The sequence below is a fragment of the Hirsutella rhossiliensis genome (assembly GCF_020360975.1).
Source record: "Hirsutella rhossiliensis strain HR02 chromosome Unknown scaffold00002, whole genome shotgun sequence".
Taxonomy (NCBI): Eukaryota; Fungi; Ascomycota; class Sordariomycetes; order Hypocreales; family Ophiocordycipitaceae; genus Hirsutella; species Hirsutella rhossiliensis.
The window spans coordinates 2,230,316-2,252,570 of record NW_025408668.1 but is presented as its reverse complement, the minus strand read 5'-3'; positions in this window follow the sequence as shown (position 1 = coordinate 2,252,570).

The window sequence follows — 22,255 nt, the reverse complement described above, 5'->3', positions numbered from 1 at the left end:
AACTAGTCTTATTACTAAGTAAGTAACCCCTTCTTACTATAGTACTATCCGAGTTCGGTGCTAATCTATAGTCTAGATTACCTCCGAAAGTAAGAAGGCCGTTAGTGCCCTCTACTAGGTATAGTCTAAGGTCGATAGCCTTTCCCTTATTAAGGGTTCGGTATAAGAGCGCCTTTATCGTGCTACTTTAGAAACTTATATTCGCGTTAGTCGGAAGGCCCCTACCGCTAAGGGTAAGGGCGCGTCGGGCGAGTTTGCCCCTAGTCTAGCTATAATCGCTAAGAATATAGAGACGCTCGCGTTAGCTTTTACCCGTTTTATAGATAATACCCGCTATATATATAAGTCCCTAGAAAAGCACTTAGGTAAGTTTAGCGACGCTATTAAGACCCTAGCCTAGGTCGGGCCTAAGTTGCTTTTAGTTACTTAGAAGACTCTTATAGCGGTTAACGATCTCGCTGACTATTTCTATCTTATTACTAGCGACGGCCCCGATATAGAGGATAGCGGTTTTAATCTTACTAGTCTTAATTTATATATAATAATATAAAGAACGCGATAACTAGGTTATTACCTAATAAAGCGTTAATAGGTTATTAATTAAACTTTTATACTAATATTAAGGACGATATTATTTAAAGGGGGGTACTTAAAGTAAGAGTAAGAGTTACTAGGCTATAAGAGCTATAAAAGAAGCTTAAGGAATACTAGAGAAAGACTATTAAATCGTAAGCGAAATACTATAATTTAAGGTACTAACCGCTTATACTAAAAGTAAGAGACCTTATAGTATTATCGATAAAGAATTTACGCTTTAAGGATAAAAAAAGAAAACTTTTACCTAAGTATATTAGACCGTTTTAGGTCTTATAAGCTATTAGAAAGTAAGTATATCGTTTTATACTCCCTAAGAAGTACTTACGCTTTTATAACGTTTTCTATATTAGTCTCTTAAAGCTATAAAAGGAGCGAAAAAGCACCTATAAAGATAGCGAAACCCTACTAATACTAAACTTAAAGGATAATAAAGGCGAATAGGAAGTCTAAGAGATTAAAGACTAAAAGAGATCTAAGGGCGATACCTTTTTCCTTATTAAATAGAAAGGATAGCTAGCTAAGTATAACTAATAGGTCGATACTAAAGATATAGCGAATAGCTAAGACCTTATTAAAGAATATACTACTCGCTTAACTAGGAAAAAGAGGTATAAGATTAAGTAAGGTAGGGAAACCTATTAGTATAGGGAGACGCTATTAAATCGGTAATAAATCGCTACTAAATCGCTACTAACTCGTTAATATATTAGCACGCTTAAACGTCCTATAACTATATATAAAATAGTAAAATAGGAGAATAAGGGAAAACTATCTATACTACCTATTAAATATTATTAAGGAAAATAAAACTAAACCGTAACTCTATTAAGGCCTTAATAATAAAGGAGAGAAGGATAGTTATAGCTAAATAAAAGAAAGATAAGACCTATCTATTACTTCTAACTACCCCTCTTCTTCGCTAGCGTAGCGGGAACTAATTAAGGCGCCCCCTTTACTATACTAAATACCTCTAGAAATACTAGAACTACCCTATCCTCTACTCTTTCCTTATCCTTTACGTTAAGACCTATCTCTATTAGCACGGCACTTACCTCGGCCTTAGTAAATAGTAAGGCGTATTACTATAAAGTATAGCCTATATCGCCGTCGATAAGGTAGAGTTTTAACTAAGATTCCTAGGCCTAGTACTCTAGGCTTATATAAGCGATATTAAATAAGGGCGCGGGGTTAAGGCGAATAATAAGCTCGCGGCGCTTATTAATTAGCGTATAGTAGTTAGTATACTTAACCTAGTATATTATTAAGCGGTCGCTAATAAAACGGTCGGATAAAACTTATAATAGTAGACTTTTATATACCTATAGTCTTAAAGGACTTACGATAGGCTATCTTAGTAGCGTTAAAAGCCTTAGCTAAATACTATACTATAATAGCGAAACGGCGCCGATTAGCCTCCTTAAAAATAAGTATACCCGCGTCTAAGCTATTATCCTCGGTATCCTTATTACCGGTCTTTAGCTTATTAAGCTTATATAGGTACTTAACGATAGCGACTATATTAGCCTAGTTACTAAATATAAGAGTAGCGGCCTTAAGAAGGATTAGCTTATTAATCGTAATATTTAAAGTTAAGGGGAAACTTACCTAGTTATAAGTCGCGGTACGTTTATAGTACTACTTATAGTATATTAAGGAAACCCCTAAGAAAATATAGCTAATTAAGAGCACCTTAATAGGCTTAGGCTTAGTTATACTATACTCCTTAACGACTATCCTAAAATAATATATATACTAAAGCTTACGAGGGATAACCCTATAAGCCTTAACTAAGTAGGCTTTAGCCTTAAATCGGGTACGCTTCTTTATAGGAGCGCGACCGCCTCGTACCGCCGCTTAGGTACCCTCGTCTTTAGCGCCGCCGTTCTTAGGTTCGTTAGTAGGAGGAGTCGGATTACGGCCGTCTTCGTTATTACCGTTATCGTTATCTTAGCCCTCGTTTAGCTAAGTATCGGGATAGTCTTAGCCCTTATTTAGCTAGGCCTTATCGTTAATATCGGCCTACTTATTTTAAGGAGCGGCCTAGGCGATAATCTCCTATTAGCTAGAGCCGCCCTATCGAGATAGAGTAGCTAGGTTATCGGTACTTACCTAAGAGCGCCTAGGTATAATCTCCTCGCTAGTATTAGTATCGCTAATAAGGGTAATAAACTTATAAGTTTCCTAGCCTATAGAGGTAGGCTTATCGATAGCTAGAGTTAGGGTATTTAGTAGGGTAATAAGGGTATAACCCTCGCTAACGTTAGGTCTTAGACTAGAAGTCTCTTAGGACTAGGATTCCCTTATACCTTTCTTAGCTTTCTTCGCTAAGGGGGAACTAGCGTTACTATAAGACTTCTAAGCCGATTGCTTACGCTTTAAGGGTAAACCCGCCGCTACTTACTCTTATATATAGTATAAGAAATCGGCGTTATAGTTTTTTATCTTCTTTAGCGTAAAAGGTATTATCGTTAATAAATTATTAATAAAAAGTAATATAAAAAGGTATAAGGGATTAATAAAAAAAGTCGTAAAACTCTATAGTAATTATAAGTAGAAGAGTTAAAGAAGAAAAGAAAATAAAAGAAGTAAGAGATATATACGCACGCTCTTTATATTATAGTTACGCGGCTAATATATAGGCGATACTATAGTAGTTACTTAGCGGTAACCGCTAGTATAATAACTATTAATATTATAAAGCGTAGACTAAAGTATACTTATATAGGCGTATACGCGCGATATATAACTAAAACTACCTCTCTTCCTAACTAAATATATATAGTATAGCAAAAGTAATATATATTAAAGATATAGCTAAGATATTTATATAGGAGGGGAGATAATTATAAGAGCGCTACTAAGAGGTATAGGCTAATAACGTACTTAGGTATATAGTACTAATATATTAGTAGGGTATTAGTAGGGAATCGTGCCTACCTTACTTATATATTATAGACCTCTCGCTACTTTAACTAAAGAGGAAAAATCCCTCTTCCTATAAGCTTTAGTCTTACGACGAGGAGAATATAATATATATAGTATAGTACCTTTAGCTATCTCTACTACCTAACTAATCGTACTATAATACGTGTTCCCTTATATTTTTAGTCTATTCCTTAAGTAGTCCTTCTAAGGTCCTTAGGGTTTTTTAAGGCCTATATAACGACCGGTATTATTCCTAAGAGATAAACCTATTAAGGGGTTTATATTAATAGATATAATAAGGCATAGTTTAAGTAATAATAAGTATATTATATTAGTAATAAGTTAAAGGTTATAGACTATAGACTATAACTAAGTAATTAAAATTAAAGATAGAATCGTAATAAGGATTTATATTAAAAGCTAGAGAGCTATCTATTTAAAAGAGTAAAAGTAAGTAGCTATATATACTTATAAAAACTATCCTTAGATTATAAGCCTAGCTATAATCCTTAATATTAGATCGTATAAAGTATAGTAATCTTATTAATCTTAGATTACTTAGATCTTAATAATTCCCTTAATCCTATATTTATTAAATAGTTATACTAACTATTTACTTATTAAACTATATTATATACTTAACGCGGTTAACTATTAGCGGCCTAATAGCTATAGTTATAATATAATATCTCCCTTTTATTTAGTCTTATTTATAAGACTTACTATAGCTACCTTAACTGCTATATATAAATATACCCTTATTATTATTAAGATTATACTAGGGACCTAGCTAGAGGTATCTAGAACTTCGATATTAAATAGGAGGGAAAAACTAAAGTACTTAAGGGAAAACCCTCCCCTCTTTCGGTATAGGTCTACCTTAAACGAGGTCGTAGTAGTAGTATATAGGAAATTTACGCTAGCTACCGCGGGCTTCTCCCGCGTATTTATATTTTAGCGTAGGCCCTCTAAGGCCGTAGCCGCTACTATCCTAAGTAGCCGCGGCCCGGGCTCGCTAACCTAGGCCTAGGGTTATAGGTAGTAGTCTCTCTCTAAGGGCTCGGCTTATAAGCGCCTCTCTTCTCTATAGCTCCTACGTTACTACTATATAGCCGTAGCGGCGGCCGCGTTAGCCTATCGGTCTATTAGTTAGTAGGGTAGGTAATATCTAGTTACCGGGCCGGGCATAGGTATAGGTTGCTCTTAGGTAGGGCCGGCTAATCGAAATTCGGTCGGCTAGCTCTACTAATCGAAAATTAGTTCTTATCTAGCTATACGACTTCTTAATTAAGGGCGCGGTAGCTTATATTTACTATCTATTATATAGTTACTAATTACGCGCGCTTAGCTTATATATATATATACCTACCCTCCCCCTATAGTTTTATTCCTATCTCTTTCTACCTCTTTATTCGTTATCTCTTTTATAGGCCTTAGTTCCTTACTTATATTATTTCTATATCCCTAGTTCTCCCTAGCACTGCTTTTAGTTTATTCGCTATTACGTCGCTATATCTAACTAAGAAGCTAACTTAGGTAGTAGTAGCTTACCTCCTTTAAAGCCCCCTCCTTATAAGAAAGTCGCTACTATAGTAGGATCGGAACGCTCTATCCCTTATTTTATATATATTAAGCGCCTTACTAGTAAGCTTACTTATAAGTCCTTTACTAGCTATTAAAACTAGTCCTATAAGTATTAATCCCGGTCCTATCTTAAGTTAGTCCTACCTTTAGTACTTTTCGCTAACTTTACTAGCTATAAAGGCTAAAGCGTATATCGCTTACGCTAACTTTAACTAGTCTTATTACTAAGTAAGTAACCCCGCCCCGCTATAGTACGGTCTAAGTTTAGTATTAATCTAAGTTTTAGATTACCTTTAAAGGTAAGGAGGCTACTTATACCCTTTACTAAGCTTAGTCTAAGGTCGATAGCCCCTTCCTTATTAAGGGCTTAATATAAGAGCGCCTTTACTATACTACTCTAGAAACTTATATATATACTAGTTAAAAGGCCCTTACTACTAAAGGTAAGGGCGCGTTAAGTAAGTCTACCCTTAGTCTAGCTATAGTCGCCGAAAATATTAAGACGCTTACCTTAGCTTTTACCTATTTTATAAATAATACCCGCTATATATATAAGTCCCTAAAGAAGCACCTAAGTAAGTTTAGCGATACTATTAAGACCCTAGCTTAGGTTCGGCCTAAGTCGCTCTTAGTTACTTAAAAGACTCTTATAGTAGTTAATAATCTCGCTAACTATTTCTATCTTATTACTAGTAATAGCTATAATAGTAAGGGTAGCGGTTTTAACTTTACTATAAGGAACGGTGTTCCTATTATAAATAAAGCAGCTATAATATACTCTCCCGATTATATAAGCTAATAAGTAGTATATTAATTATAGATAAAATCCTATATTATAGAGTAAGAATCGCTCGTTAGTTTATATATTATTATAAAATAAACGGGTTGCCGGTTATTGTATAATCGGGAATTAAAGGAATAAAGCTAGCTTAAAATACTAGCTAAGACCTCTTAAGAATACCGGCACGACTAACCTCCTTTAAATACGAATATTAGTAGAACTAAGATACTTCTAGATTTACTTAAGGTATTACGGAATTCCTTAGTCTTAGGGCTATATAGCAGCCTAAATCTAGTCCTAAAAGGTTCTTCCGTTTAGCTATAATTATCTATATAAGATAGTATGTCCGCTAGTAGATAGAGATAGAATTATTAACTTTAACACCTCTTCTATATACTAATATACTACTAATAAATTCCATTAAAAATCCTACCTTATACTCCTTCTTCCCCTCTATTACGTAGTTTAACGGGGACGAGGGCATATACCTAAAGCACGCGTAGCACGTAGCTAAGGATTAGTAGAGCAATTAACTATATAATTATCTAATTATCGGTCCTATATATAGCTCTTAGGGCCTTAGGTTATAGATATAAGTCTTAGAGATTTCTTTACTCTATACCTCTTCGTCTTTACTAGAGTCGCGTAACTAGCGGCCTTTACTTTAAAGGGGAAAAATAAAAATTTAAATTAACTATAATTAAGAAAGATACCCGATTAAATAATTAAGGTCTTTATAAAGCCTTTAAGTATACTTCGAAGTAAGTTAGAAGGGGGGTGCTAGGGGTCTTATCCCTTTAATAGGCTAATATTTATAGGGGTGCGATCTTACCCGTTAAACTCCTCCCTAGCGACTTTCTAACCTAAGATGCTAACGGAAAGGGCGCGATAATAACGGGTAAGGCTCTCTTCCTAAGCACGTAAGTAAGTAAATAAACTATCGACGGAACTTTTCTCCTTTACTATAATCCCTTCCCTTTACGTTATTTATTCCTCCCTTTACCTACGAGCTACTTATTTAGCTCTTTCCTATCTTTACTCGCGTACTTCCTTCTTTAGATAATTATCTACTACCCCTTATATACGCTCCTAAGTATTCGCGCTTATTATTCCTAGGGGCGTTAGGGAAATAAAGTAGTTAGTATCTTTATTAGTCTATAGCTTTAGGTACGGCTAGATTAGATAAGCTATAGAGTCTCGTAGACTAGTCGTTATCGCGTTACTAGTAGTCCTATATAAATATATAGAATTATAGTCGTTAATATCCTAGCAGTAGTTTTAATATATTCCTAGGTTTTTAACTCCTTTAACCTAGGAGGGTTTAAAGCCCGGTATAAACCTTATAGGGACTATAGCCGGAGAGGCTATTACTATACTTCGTTTCTAGGGAGTAATAGGGCGCGCCGTAGGCATTACTAGAGTCTTTAGCCTTAGGGTAATTAACCGAGCGCCTAGTAATTTCGGAGTCCTAGGGCGAGTTAGCAGCCGCGCTATCTACCTTTCTTCCTTACTAGCTTCTTATCGGGCTATCGGCGGGGGTATAGTTATAAGTCTTTCGCTCCTTTATACGTTTAGAGGGATCGTTAGTAGTAGGCGAGGAGTAGGCCTAATTAGCTATATATCTAAGGGGGAAAATAAAGGCGTCGTTTCTATATAAATAAAGGGACTAGTAAGGGCGCTTAGCTCTCTCCTTTATAGATTCTAAGGTAAGGATCCTATCTTAAGGTTACTTAGGGAAAGGCTACTTAGTTTAGATAAGGAGCTTAATTTAGTTAATGCTTAAGGTAACGAAGGTCTAGGCCTATTCTCGATTCCCGTCGGCGCGATTAGATAATTAGGGGTCTTTTTAGGGAGGAGTCTTATAAAGAAACCGCGCGTAGCTTAAGCGATCGGGTTAGGTTACTTTATAAGGGTAGCTAGCGTAGTTAGCTCTTTTCTCGCTCTCCTTACTATATAAGCTAGTTCTATGTCTCTTTAGAGTAGTAGTTTCTATCCGCTAGGCCTATTTTAGAGGTTAACTACCTCTAGGACTTCTTAGAGGTCTTATTCTTCTTAATCTCTTAGAATAATACGGTTATATCGGTAAATCCATTTATACCTAGGAATCCTCGTAGGAAAGACTCCGCTAAAAGTCGTTAAACCCTAATTAGATAGTATCTTTTATAGTCGTCTAACCCCGCTATTAAACTACTAAGAAACTCCGCTACCCTATAATATCGCTTATATATAGTTAAGTTCGTTCGCTGCGATAGCTTAGATTCTATATATTAGCCTATCGATATAGCCTTTTATACTTATCCTCTTATTTAGTTTAAAGAAATACTAGTCTTAGTATAAGATTTTATCTATCTATAAGGCTTCTTATATTACCCTATACCTTTGCTTTAGAATTACTTTAACCTTTAGGTATCGCTACTTAATTATCTTAAGGTATAGCCTAACTATGCCTTTAACTTAGTATTAGATTATTATTAAAGCTAAGTAGCTATATTCTTACCCTTCTTATTAAGCAGTATAAGGGACTATAAGAAGGTATAAGCAATAAGCGTAGAATCGGGTAATCGATAACGTAAGCGGAAAGATCGGTCGAAGGAGTATAGGGTAGGATTTCGTCTAGAATTTATAACGAGTATATAAGGGGCTAAATAATATATTAAAAGAATAGCGTTGTAAAAGATGCTTGCGAACTTGCTTGTTCTATCTACTACTCCCAGGGAAATCCTTCGTCTTTTATAGACCATTGCTCGCCTACTAGTAGACTAATTAGTTAGCTTTCTAGTACATTCTATAGTGCTTAAAAAGCTCTATCTATAGTATATCTTCCTAACTTAGTAGGTGGTCTGATTGTGGCGTGATGGTTAACGTAAGACTATGGGTTCTAGTATAAGTAGTGGATTTAACTAGAATGTTCTATGCCCTACCTATTCTCGTATCGCGGATATCTTCGGAACCGCTAGGCCAAAATAGGCAATAGGGTATCCGTTCTGCTCGTAATTGACTTATGCATTTTATGCATATTTTTGTTTGTAAGGATAGGCTTATCCTGACCCGCCTTTCCTAGAGGAAGGTATAGTTGTCTAGTAGAGGTCTTTGTCTTTTAAGGGTTATTCCCTTAGACCGTATTATAGAGCCTCTTTTTACTAGCTTATTCTATAAAGCCTCCCTATGCCTATTATTTCTTTATAATAGTAAAATAGGAATATAAGGGTATATTCTTATAGGGACTAGCGTATAGGTAAAGTTATAAGGAACTTAGAGGATATAAAGAAACTACCGCTATACTTATAGGAACGTATAGAGTCTAGCGTGCCGTCCCTCTTTCTAAGTATTAAAAATAACTAAGTTTCCTTCCCTATAGTCCTAGAGGAACGCTCCTTAGTAGAGTCCCCCTTTATTTAGTCCTACCGAAAAGTTAATAACTCCGGTCGTATACCTTCGTTTATACGTAAAGCGACTAAGGTTAAAGGTAAGAGCGGTAAACTTAATTAAATGCTCCCTATCGTTTAGGTATTTATAGTACTTTATATATCTATCTTCTATATCTTTAATAGGTTCCCCTTAGTAGTCGGTATAAACCGATAGTAGGTAAGGTAAGGGGTATACCGCGTTCTCGATACCTCTTATTAAGATCTTAATTATCGCGCTAAGGCCGAAGCTTATAGCTTATCGTTTATCGATAGCTCTATAAAGAAAGTTATATACGTCGATAATATACTCTTCCTAGCGGGCCTTATTCCTAGTAAATTCGTTTATCTTTTTAACGCCCTTATATATTATCTAAGTATCTTTAAGGGTAATATCCCGCTATCTAATAGGGCCCGTTAGTATTAAGTGCTAACGATCTCTATAGATATACTAAGGAGGTTACTTTTACCTATAAACGTCTCGTTAGTCTTAGTCTACGAACTTTTCCTTATCTTCGGCGTAGAAGCGCCCTTCGCCGCCTTTTACTTTAACTTCGCCGTAGTAAGTAGGTAAAATAAAGCTCTTACTCCTAAATAGTAGTACGCTAAAGAAGATAGCGGTATTCTTAGGGAGGTCTATAGCCGGGCCTAGGATGCTATTTAGGTTCGCCGCTATATCTTGGGAAAGGGTAGAGTAAGAAAGGGAGAAGATAAGATTAGATAGTTAGGGTAAGTAGTTCCGAGTTATAACGCTAAGAGGCTAAGAGGGTATTATATATATATATAAGAGTTATATTAGTAGAGGGGATCGTTATAAGTAGGAAGCGTGGAGTATATATATATATATAGAAGGAAGAAGAAGGAAGGAAGAAAGAGGGTATAGCGAGAGGAATAAATAGTCGTTAGAGCGCGCGGTTATTAGTTACTTTAGCCGGCCTCTATAGTAGTAAGGTCTTAGGCGTATTTAGGGGTTACGCCTAAATAGCTTCTTTTACCGGTTATTAATTAGTAAGCTATCTAATCTCTGCTCTTTTCTTCTCCTCTTTACTCTTTTTATTCCTCTTCTTCCTCTTCTCTCCTCTATCTTCTTTATTTCTCTAGACCGCTACCTCTTATCTTCTCCTTTTACGACTGCCTCTTCTTCCTTATTATATCTTATAAGACCGCTAAACTTAAAACTAAAGAGCTACTAGATATCGTTAACCTCTTTTTAACTACTCTTCTATAACCTTCCCTCGTTACTACTACTCTTCTTACTTAGAATTATCGTACTAAGGTCTTTCCTCTTTATATAGAGTACTTTTAAGTAACGACTATCTAACTTATTTAATCTCGCTTAGCTCGTTCTAACCGTCTTCTTTTATAGATCTATAATTACTTCGAGACCTAGGTCTATAGTAAAAATAATATCGGTTACTAAAGGTTTTTAATTTATATAGAAATTACCTTTTAGTTATAGGTTCCGTTAAAAGCTCTTAATATTATTAGGATTAAAGCGCGCAGTCGCTCTCCTCTCTCCTACTTTCTCGAGAGCACGCTAGGTCGGTATAATTAAATCGTCTTCTATACCCTTTATTATAGACATTAGCTAGTAACCTATATCCTTATAGAAATCGCTTATCCGCGCGGATACTTCTTTTCTTAGCTTAGTTTAGGGCGGTAAGAATACTCTTAAGTAGTCCTAATTACTTTATATAGAACTTATAATCCTCGCCTTTATTAAGGGTATATTCGAACTTATTAAATAACTATAACTTCCGCTTATAAGTACGTTATATTTCCTTTTTATAAGTATATCTCTCTTTTAGGTACTACTAGCGGTTCTTATACTAACTACGTTTAGGATTTAACTAAGGCGCCCGTTTATAAATAGCGGCACTTCCCTAGATACCGTAGGGCTACTTACGACCTTAATAGATTCGCTAACTATATATACGGTTATAATTTCTATACCGACCTTAAGACTAATAAATTTTACGACGAGTATATTAGTAACGAGACCGCCCCTTATCTTCTTCGTAATATCCTTAATCCCTTTAGTCCTACTAAGGATTTAGAGGAAAGGGAGGAAATTAACCTTACGCCCGTTTTACCTAGAAAGAGATTATATAGGTTTAACGAGCTCTCTCTTAAGTAATAATTAGATAGTCTTTAAGTTCGCTTTATAGTAGTCTATAGTAGGTTTACCGGGAGTAGGTTGCCTTATTTAGTCGCTATTTTTAGCGGTAAAAGTTTTTCTCTTAAGGTTATACGCGTTTAATCTAGTAAGTCGAAAATATATTAAAATTTATCTTATAGGCGCGTCTATTTTCGCTATAGCGGGTCTCCCCCTCTATAATAAAGAATAAACGTCCCTATCTATAAAGTAAAAAATCCTATTTTTAAGGGAGGTAGGTAGTAAGAATATTTATTTTCTTACTCTATTATTTAATTATATCTCTATTTATCTTCTTTAAGGTAGTAGAGGGTAGGTTATTATTAAGGAAGGGTAGGAAATATTATCTTTATTTACTTAGGGAGCTTTAGGTAGAAAATTTAAAATAGTAAGGTAGTAGGTAGGGCGCTTATAAATATCTTAGCTACTATAGTTATCCTTCGATTAAATAGTTAAACGGTGCCTTAGTTATAGGTTAGGTTTTAGTATACTTCTTACGATAGTTATAGATTTTTATCTTTACCGCCTTTTCCTCCCTAGCTCCTTTTTACCTCCTCCTTTTCTTATTAAATTAGCGTCTTTAAGGCTCCTATATAAAGATCCTTTTTTACTTTACTAAGTTATAGTAGCTAAACCTCGATCGTATACCTTAGGCCTTTCTTAGGTATCTATAGTCGCTCTTCTTCCTCTTCTTAGTTTTAATCCTTCTAAGGTTTATTAAGGAGTCGTTACGACTATAGTACTATCTAATCTAAGGCTTCTCTACTTAGTAAGAGTAGTAAATTATCTACTTTATTTATTATTTCTTCCTTCCTCCTCTTATCGAGAGTAATCTTATCCTAGAGTAACTAGTCGTCCTTAGTAAAGTACTACTAACCTTCCTTATCCTTTTTAAACTTCTTTAAATACTCTCTTAGGATTATCTTATCGAGCACGATTCTATTTAAAGTCTTAATCCTATACGCTTTAGACTATTCTAAGCGCGATACTACTTAAAAGGGACCGTTCTACCTTATCTAATACTTAGCTTACCTCCTTAGGTTATTTAATCGTCTTACGTTAAATAGTAAGATAAGGTCTCTAGGTTATAGGCTTTCTTTCCTTATTATATACTTATTAGCTTTATCCGTCCTCTCTATTAATCGATTCCGATATCTTATTACTCTTTTCTTAGCTTCTTCTATATCTTTTTCTTTCCTTTTTAAAACTTATACTTATACTTTAAATAATTCTTCTCTTATCTTTACTTTATCTTAGTCGATTAGTCGCTAAGTTAGGTATTCTACTTTAAGAGGTAGTACCGGTTCCTATCTATATAGTAGGTAGAAAGCTAATATTCTATAAGACTCTTTAACTACTATTCGGTCTATAAAGATTGCTTAGTTAAGGTATCTAATCTACTTACCCTTTTTCTTTACTATTTTTATAAGTACTATTATTAACCTCTAGTACCCTTATTCTACTACTACGTTCGCCTTTAGATTATATACTAAAGTTTAAATAACTTTAACGCCTATATCCTCTAGGATATACTTAAAGTCTTTCTTTATTTCGGGCCCTTTATCGATTATAGCGTATAGTATTACGCTATACCTATAAATAATAGAGAGTATAAATTTAGTTATAGCTCCCGCGGTAATTTCCTTAACTAGGGTTACTTCTACCTATTTAGTAAGGTCGTCTTATACTTCTATAAGGTACGAATACCTATAATTAAATAGTATATACTAGCTATCGAAGTAAATCTTACTTATAAGGTAGCTAGGCGCGGTCGCGGTTATAACTTCCTAGGGTCTCTTAATCGTAAAGTATTAGCATTCTTTATAAGAAGAGATTACGCTATAAATATCGTTCTAAAGGCTAGCCTACTAATACCTATTCTTTACGAACGTATATATAACTTATTATCCTTTATATCCTATTTACGCGTAGTACTTTACGATAATCCTTTTCTATTCTTTTAGGTCGTCTACGACTAGTGCTAGTCCCCTTTCTTCCTTCCTAGGGAGTTGCTAAAGCTTTTAATCTATAACGTAGAAATTTAGACTCTTTAGACGTAGCTTCCTATAGTTTTATTTAGAAAGGCCCTCCGGCCGTTTTAACGTTTAAAGGAAGTCCGTAATTATCCTTAATTCCTTTAAGTAGTCCCTTTATAGCTTAGTCCCTTATACTACGTTTAAGTAGAAGTCTATAAATTCTTTAATATCGCCTTTTATTTCCCTATCTAATACGTTAGAAGGTCTTTTAAGCTTTCTTAAGAGTCCGTCGGCTACGCTATTCTTCTTACCTTCGACGTATTATATAGTAAAGTTAAAAAGGAAAATATAGCTTATTTAGCGAGTTACTATAGCTCTAGGGACGTCTTTAAGGGCACCTTTTAGTTAATCGACTAGGACCTATACGTTAGTTTCTAGGATAAAATATACGCTATATAGGTATATTCTTAGTCTCCTAAGCGCACTTAATATAGCCTTATATTCCCTCTTTATCGCATTATATTTAGTTTCTACTAGTAACTACGTTCTACTTTCGAACCTTATAGGGCGCCTCTTACCGTCGACGATTTATATTAGGACTACCCCTTAGCCGAGCAAACTAGCATTATATATTAGAATAATATCTCCTCTTCCTAGGCCGACGTCGAGGGATACTAAAAAGACTAGATTAGTAATAGCTTCCTTAAGAGCAGCTATTACTTTTACTTATTCGTCTCTTTATTCTTAATAGACTTCTTTCTTTAGTAGGTCTATAAAGGGTTTTACTAAGATAGCAAACTATTTAATCTAGATTTAATAGTATCCTACGATACTAAGGAAAGCTCTAATATATATTATATTAAGGTATCTTATCTATTCCTTAATTTTAATAACTTTAGCTTCTATAGGGCACCTTCTATTTATTCTATAGATATAACCGATAACTTCGGTTACTTACTAGTAGAATTTCGATTTAGCCCTTATAATCGTATAACCGGAGAGTTTAACGTTAACTAGGACTTTATCGAGGTTAATAAGGTATTCGAAGATAAATCTCCTTACTCCTAGCGCTACCTCTTTATTATTATACGTTATATCGGGCCCCTTAATACCTATATTATTAAGGAAATTCCTATAAATATTTAGTATAAGGTCTTATAGGATTCTTTATATTATCCTTATAAATTAGCCGACTAAGTTCGTAGCCCCTTAAGGGAGTATATATATATATAAGAGGCTAATAGGTATCGCGAATATCGTTAAGTTATAGCTTTTAATATTAAGAGGGATCTAATTATAGCCTAAAAAAAGGTCTAGGAGGGAAAGGATCTTATATATCGAGAAGTAGTCGCTAAACTTATCTATATTCGGCGGTAGGTTCGTATCTCTTATTATAACGGTATTTATACGCGTAGTAGAATTTATTAAGCGTAGTCCTCTATCTTTCTTTACTACTAGAAAAAAAGGGTTCCTATAGGGCCTATACCCTTCTTTAAGGACTCCTATTTCTAGTCTAATTTTAAGGATATCGATAACTTTCTACTCTATCGCTTTTAGGATCGGGATTAAGGCTACTTACTATGCCTTATATTCTATTACCCTAATAACTTATAGGGGGGCTATAGCTAGGTCGACTTTACCTCTTTCTATAAAGTCCTAGGATAACGCTGCTTCTTTATTAAATAGAATACTATCGAAGATCCGGATTTCTACCTCTATAAGAAAGCCCTTAAATTATTCGTAAATTACTTTAAGTCTTTCTTATATTAGCCGCTTTCCTTTCTATATACTTAAGAATTTTCCTATTAAGTATTCTAGGTAGGGTCTAGGCTATATCTTATCTTTAATAGTATTCTATTTAGTCTTCTTTTAGTTAAGGTCCCCTTCCGGCGTCGAGCTATTTAATAAAGCATCGTTAATAGGGTTAATCTTATCTACTTTTCTTTTAAAGAGAGTATTAACTCTTAGATTATATAATCTAATAGGTCGTTTCCTCCCTATCTTAACTTTAACCTTCTAGATCTTTTTAAACTTCTTTCTAGCTCTAATAATATTTTTCTTAAATTCTCCTATAGCCTCTATAACTATAACTTTAATAATCTCTTTTACTATCTTAGATCCGATAGCTAGAATCGCCTTATCTCCTTTATCTATAATTAATTGCTATTATACTAGTACTATTAAAGGCTCGTTTACGCTAGCGTAGGCTAGGTTAGGGACTTAGTTAGCGCCCCCTCTATAACTAAGGATCTTACCTCCCGGTAAGAGAATCTCGGCCGTCGGGGTGTCTATAAGGGGTTCTCTTTATAATTATTAGGTAGCTCCTAGGTTATCTTCTTTAACTTCTATTTCCGAAGCCTAAAAAAAATTTCTTAGGAGCTAGGTAGCTGTTTCCTATATAGTCTCCTTAAGCTTTAGTCTTTCGTATACGTCTTTATTAACTATTAAGGTCGTAGTCTAAAAGGATTTTACTATATCGACCTTATCCGGAAGCTCTTATTTAATAGCTCCTACTACTAGCGTAACTACCTAGATAGTGCCGATCTAATATTTAACCTATATATCGCCGTTCCTTAAGGAATAATTAAATAATATACGCGCGGCTCTAATAAATAGTATGCCTAGGATAAAGGGGACTAAGACTCTATCTAGTATAATATAAAGACGGATTAGTATCTAGGCCGTGCTTAGATAGAGATTAGTCTCTACCTCCCTAACTATATTTATAGGGGACCTAGTATACGCTATTATTAATACTCTTATCGGTAGGATTTTAAGCCCGTATACGTTTATATATCTTTTAGTAATAAGGTTTCCTTTAGACCCGGTATCGATTAAGGCGCTTAGAACTTTAGCTTTCTAGCTACCGAGCTATACTTAAATATAGGGTAGGTCTTATATATACTTAAGCGAGCGGAAAGGTATAAGGACCGTATTTATATATATTATAGGAATCGCTATAAGGTCCTCTAGAGTTATCTCTTAGTATTTTATTAAGAGTGCTACTTCCTATATAATAAATTCGTCTTTCTCTAGTCTTATTACTTCTAGAGTTTATTAATTAAATAGTCCTTAGGCTAGTTACGTTGCGCTAATCGTATTAGTTATAAACCTAACTTCCTTTAGTGCTTATTAGACTTTAAGGCACTTATAATCCGATTCTTTATAAGTAAGGTAAGTAAGCTTAATTAGTTTAACCTAGTATTCTTTGTCTTATTCTTTAACTTATACTAAAGCTACCGCGAGTTTTCCTTATAAATATTCGAGGAGGAGTAAACTACTCTCTATATTATCTTTAGCTGCTTTTATAACCGTTATCGTAGCTTTATAGGGTCTTATATTACTCTCTACTTTCTCTAGGGTCTAGAATTTAGTGTTTTCTATACCTTAGGCTATACCTACGTATCTCGTACTAAGTCTCTCGCTTAGTTAGGGAATAAAGTTAATTAAGTAATTTAAAAGGATTAGGATTCTTTTATATATAATTTCTCTAACGATTTTATCTATAAGTCTATTAAACTTCTTATTTAGATCTACTCTATATCTATAGTATATAGGGATAATCTTTAGGCTAGTTTTTACTATTCTCGTTATCTCGATTTCCTCTATATCCTCTTTAACTCTTTATCTTTTCCCCTTATAGGTATTAATCCCTATCGTAGTTATATAGATTATCTAATTATATATATCGCTTTATTATATATTATCCGTAATTATAATAACCGATATCCTTCCTACTTCTTTTCTTATATCGCTTACTTCTAGATTCCTTAGCTTTTACTTATACGGGCTTCTATATCTCTAGAACTAGTCTAGGAAACCGGATTCTCTTTAACTAATAGCCTAATTTAAGTAAGATAGTATAACCGTAGCTTTAACCTATTTTATAAGTAGTAATATAAAGGAGTCTAGCTACGTATCTACTTAGTATATAATAAGCCTTTAAATATATATACCTATTTAAGAAAACCTATTAGTAAGTACTAGGGGAATTACGCTTCCGTTATCTTTTCTTTTAAGGTAAAGAGTCTTATTTACTACTTTATATATTATAAATCCGATCTCGTAGTCCTAAGAGTATACCTTATACTTATTAAGGTAGTATACTTTTTTACCGTAATAGAAGTATCTCTTAGGCTAGTTAAAAGTATTAACTTAAAACTATATATATTAATTAGATAGGTAGAAAAATCTAATAGTATTTACGCTACCTCCTTATCTATAACTTAAAGAGTAGCCTTTACTACTAACGCGTCTTTATTCCCTATTAAGCTAGTTAAATATCTACTCTTACTAGCGAGTAAGGTTAATCTTTATATCTTTAAAGGCTTTTATTAAGTCTAAGATCTCCTTTACGGGCTATCTAGGTTTCTTATCTATTTTCTTTAACTCTTTAGGAAGTTTTTCTTCGCCCTTATCGGATTCGGCTTCCTCTATTACTTTATTAATTTCCTTAAAGAGCTAGTCTTTCTTTAGGTTCTTAAGCTTTTAATTATAGACTTTAGATACTATATCTCGTCGCTTAACGTCCTAGCGAGGTACTAAGTAGTTATTAATTATATAGATAAGGCTTTTATATAGGAGTTTCGAGATAACTTTAGATATCTTCCTATTTCTCTTTATAACGTTAATAATAAGCTCCTTCGGTATTATATAGTAGATAAAGTATAACTAAACTATAGATTCTTCCTAGCCGTTAGGTTATACCTTACGCTATAGGTATAAGTAAAGACTAAGCTATTCTATAACTTCCGTAATAGTCTTAGGCTTTTTAGTATTATAATAGTCTAAGCGGTCGTTAGCAGTTTCTAGTTATTTAATATTATATACGTAGTAGTATTAAAGGAGTCTCTTCTTTGCTTCTTCCTAGGTAAGTCCGTTTATAAGAATTTTAATAGTAGGGGCTTATATAGAGGAGATATAGACTTCGAGCTAGTCTATTTTATCCTTATCGTAGATACGGTTAACGCGTATCTCCCGTTTAAACTTCTTAAGGAATTTAGTTACGTTTTTACCGTTAAATTTACTAATAAGTAAGAGTCGTAGTTAGCAGAGTCTTCCTATAAGGTTATCTTAGCTTCTAGCGAGTATATCTCTAAGTCTATTAGCAATCTTATTAATATCTACCTTAATTTTCTTTATATCGCTAGTAATAGGATTAGATAATCCCTCTTAACGGCTAGCGTTTCTAGATATAGTATGCCTATAGATTACGAGGTTACGAAATTTAGAGTTAGAGTTTTCGGAGTTAAAGGATATCTTATTATAACTATCTTATTACTTACTTTCTTATCTATTAGCGGGAGGTAAGCGTTCTCTATAAGCTACTATATAGAGGAGAGCTAAGGTTAAGGTTATTAGGGTATCCCTCGTTAGTACCTATATTAGTATTATTAGTACGTATATAAGTAAGAGGTCTTAGTAGGGTTCTAGAATAGTCTAGATTACGCTATTATCGTTATTTATATCTTTTAAAGCATTATATAAGGATTATAGTTTCTTAACTAAGTCGCTAGTATTAAGGGTTATAGGGCCGATAATAAGAGCTCGGGGTTTTTTAGTATTAGCTTATTGCTTTTCCTTTACTACTAGCGAAGGCATTATCTAATTATTTATTTCCTAGTAAGTCTATCGCCTTATTAGGTCCCTAACTCTAGCTATTAAGGTAGTTTCTGCTTTAATTATTAAATCCCTAGATTTTTTTTTAAATAGTACCGTCGTCCTCTAGGTATTCTCGGCTTCGTAAAGCTACTTATCGCCGTATAAATAAAACGGAATAACGAGTTTACGCCCTAAAGACTAGTTTTAACGGGGACGAGGGCATATACCTAAAGCACGTATAGCACGTAGCTAAGGATTAGTAGAGTAATTAACTACGCAATTATCTAATTATTAGTCCTATATATAGCTCTTAGGGCCTTAGGTTATAGATATAAGTCTTAGAGATTTCTTTACTCTATACCTCTTTATCTTTACTAGAGTCGCGTAACTAGCGGCCTTTACTTTAAAGGGGAAAAACAAAAATTTAAATTAACTATAATTAAGGAAGATGCCTAGTTAGATAATTAAGGTCTTTATAAAGGCTTTAAGTATACTTTAAAGTAAGTTAGAAAGGGGGTGCTAGGGGTCTTATCCCTTTAATAGGCTAATATCTATAGGGGTGCGATCTTACCCGTTAAAGTAGTCCTACGTAATTCCTTGATTTCCTAAAATTCCGCTTTTGCTTATATACCTTAAGAGGTTATAAGCCCGGCTTACTCCTTTTAAGCCGGGAAATTAACTTATACCTTTGAAATTCCTCGTTAAAATATTTAATTAAAATTCCTTTCGAAATTCCCCTCTACTTCTTTTACCTTCCTACGCTCTTAAACTCCCGTCTAGACTTCTCGATCCCTACGAACGAAATAGTACCGAATTTATATAAGATAGGTAGATAAAAAGAATATAAATTCTCTAGACTTAAGGGAAATTTAAATTATACTTTTTAGATTACGAGGATAGAAGCTATCCTTATAAAAGAAAAGCTTATTACTACTCTAAAGCAAGCAAATTATATATAGACTATAGAGGCTTTATCTATAATATTCCTTTAAGTTAAAGATAGTCCCTTAATATAAATTCGGTATCTAAAAAATGCTAAAGAAGCGTAGGATAAGCTTAAAAAGCTATATAATCCGTCGAACTTTTGGTCGAATTATCTACTTATTAAGCAGCTCTTTAATCTTAGTCCCTTAGACTTTAATTTAGAGAAATACCTTTATAAGGTAAAGGAAATTTATAAGGATTTAAAATCCTATAATATAGAAATTCCGGAATTTATTCTTATAGCATAGATTCTTAATTGCCTTAATAAGGAATTTAGAAGCTATATTATAAATATCACGCAGAGCCTTAGGTATAATTCTACGGCGTTTACCCTCGAATCCTTAATAGCTAGTCTTTTAGACGAAGCTAGAAGAATAGAGGATATAGATATATCTTCGGAGAAAGCCTTCTTAATATAAAGGAAGCCTTAGGAATCCCGTAAAAATTCTATAGATACTCCTTATTATAAGGAATATAAAAAACCAGGGCATTTTATAGTAAATTGCTATAAATTATACCCGAATAAGGCTCCTACTTATTAGGTTTTAAATAAAGGAAAAAAGGACGATAGGACTTAAATTTCTAAGAAGAGAAAATCTTCTTTATCTTCTTCTTCTAGGAAGAAATCCCCTTCTAGTAGTATTTCTACTATTAATAAAAGAAGGAAGGCTCGAATTATAGAGCTAGAGTCCGATTTAGACGATAGTAATAAGGTCTTAAATTATAAGGAACGGTGTTCCTACTATAAAATAAGCAGCTATAATATACTCTCCCGATTATATAAGCTAATAAGTAGTATATTAATTATAGACAAAATCTTATCCTATAGAGCAAGAATCGCTCGTTATTTTACATGTCATTATGCATTAAACGGGTTGCCGGTTATCGTATAATCGGGAATCGAAGGAACAGAGCTAGCTTAGAATACTAGCTAAGACCTCTTAAGAACACCAGCACGACCAACCTCCTCTAAACACGAATATTAGTAGAACCAAGACACTTCTAGATTCACTTAAGGTATCACGGAATTTCCTAGTCTTAGGGCTATACTATAGCCTAAATCTGGTCCCGAAAGGTTCTTCCGTTTAGCTACAATTATCTATATAAGACAGCATGTCCGCTAGTAGATAGAGATAGAATTATTAACTTTAACACCTCTTCTATACACTAATATACCACTAATAAATTCTATTGAAAATCCTACCTTATACTCCTTCTTCCCCTCTATTACGTAGTCTTACGTAATTCCTTAATTTCCTAAAATTCCGCTTTTGCTTATATACCTTAAGATAAATATAGCTTCGTAAGAAAATATAGACCTAGATATCGACCTTATAGACCTTTCTAGGGCTCCAACCCCTATATAAACGTCTAAGGATTTAGAGGTAATTTTAACTTCTATAAATACCCCTATAGTAGAAGCTAATAAAGACTCTCTTTTAGGACCTCTAAAAGCCTTAATTCCTAGAATAAAGGAATTAGTTTTAAAGGTAAGAGAAGGAGGATTTCCGAGTTATAAGAATAAAAGGATCTTTAATTTTATTTATAATACTAGAGCTACTAGGCATATAGTATTAAATAAAAATTTCCTTATTAACTATAAAGAAATTAAGTCTAAAGTTTACTAGGGAAAAGCTTCCTTTATATTAGTAAAAGGAAAGGGGGACTTAGTATTTAAGTTCCCGTATAATAGTAAAAGGTATATCCTTCGAGACTGCTTTTATATACCTAAATTAGGGGTAAATATACTATCCTAATCTTATTTTAATAATACCTATGCCTTAATAGGAGGAAATAAAGTCCTTTTATTAGATAATAAGGCTAAGGTCCTTACTAAAGGATTTCTTAGAAATAAATTATATTATATTCCTATAGAACCTTTATTAGAAAGCTAATTAATCCTTATTACGTCTTTAAAGGCAAAGGATATAGATTTTTATACTTAGCACTTACGCTTAGGGTATATAAATAGTAGGGCTATTTTAGAAATATTAAAAAGATATAATAAGGATATAAAAATAACTTTAAAAGAGGAAAATAAAATAAGATAATACGAAATATATATTAGAGCTAAAGCAACGAATAAGGTTAATAAACAACCTTTATATAAGTCTTATTCTTATTTAGAAAAAATAGTATTAGATATTTAGGGGCTAATTAAAGTGCCTACTTATAATAAATATTACTATTATATTTCTTTCCTAGACGTAGGAACCCGATATCTAGAAATATACCTTCTTCGAAAAAG